This window comes from Acanthisitta chloris, unplaced genomic scaffold (genome assembly GCF_000695815.1).
Source record: "Acanthisitta chloris isolate BGI_N310 unplaced genomic scaffold, ASM69581v1 scaffold10435, whole genome shotgun sequence".
Lineage (NCBI taxonomy): Eukaryota > Metazoa > Chordata > Aves > Passeriformes > Acanthisittidae > Acanthisitta > Acanthisitta chloris.
In genome coordinates, this window is record NW_008675370.1 from 232,922 (window position 1) to 234,421 (window position 1,500).

Genomic DNA, 1,500 nt, shown 5'->3' on the forward strand with positions numbered 1-1,500 from the left:
TCACTTAATAGACCCTACCCTCTCACTCCCAGAAAACCATAAGAGAAGAAATGCTTGTTTCTAAACCCACATAGGGTTTATAACTTCACTTCCCATCATATCTTTACAAGGAAAACTGAACATGTTTTCTTTAATAACCAAGAAGACACCAGAAATCTTAGAAATCTTAACATGTTCTTAAGAGATGGTGGCCTCTCCTTATCTATCTCAGGCAGGTCTCCCAGCACTCCCCTTGAATAAATACAGTATGCAGATTTTTATTTTTTCAACACTAGCTACTTTTCAACCTGTTACCTCCTTTTTTTTTATTACAAATAAATTTATAAATCCTGTTTAAGATACCCGTTCTGTATTTACATGTAATTTGTTCACTCTGGCAGACACATCCACACACAGATACAAAATTTTCCCACGGGTATAATGTCAGCTATTTTTTTATTGCTCTTGCGACAATACAGATGCTAAACCAAAACCTTCTTCAAGGCTCAAAAGTCCCAGGACTTCTGCCTCCTAGGGTTGAAGACCAAGTGATCACAGCCTGCTTTCTCTAGTGTTTCAGACAGTCCACTCCTGCAGTCATACAGAAAGCATAGCAGCAGGAAATTCACAGTTTTTACACGAAAGAGGAACATTTTGAGATTGCCAAGTCAGCTATAATCACTACAGCAATTCAACTACTATCTGAACAAACTGCATAAAACAAAAAAGGACAAAAAATGTTGGGGAATATCTTTTCTGCCTTTATAATCAAATTATACAAAAATCAAAAATGCATACTAGTCTATGGTGCTTACTGTTATTTTTTGTATCAAACTGAAGTTTATGGAAATCATCCCTGCCATTTCTTGTCTACTTTCCAGGCTTCCCCAGAAAGATTAATCTGGAAGTCAAGCCTTCAGTATTTTCTTTATTAGCTGACTTCGGTGCTGTCTCCAACTTTGAACCTCAAATTACTCCGATATTTAAAGCTATAAGAACAACATTTAGGTTTCAAGCACTTGGAAGTTTTATAAACACTGTGCTTACATCTGCCTGCAGAAAGTCACTTTGATCTACTTAGGTGTGTGTATTTTACTATCAGCTTAAAATAAAATAAATATTTTGAAATAAAAATCATCTGTTCTAATCAAGAACACAAAGTTCACCATAAAAGCTCATTAAAAATTTGGAAAAATTATTTCAAAAGGAAGATAAAATATGTGCCTTGCAATATGCTCCACCATTTACTTAATCCTGATGTGTGAAGTTTTAAATTGTCTTCAGCAGGTGGCACAGCCAGCCATTCTCACCCCTGCGTTTTCTTTTTTCTAAGTTTGTGGCTGTTTGCTTTCTAAAGTCACAAGCACAAAGTTCTCTAGGGCTGGGAAAGAACGGTTTGCAACAAGAAATCATCTGCCACCTTCCTCTCTACCCACTACTGTACCTCTGACCTTCTTCCACCTCTGCTAGAAGACTCAGGGACAGCCAGGATCTCAGAAGCAGCAGCACAACTGCACAGGT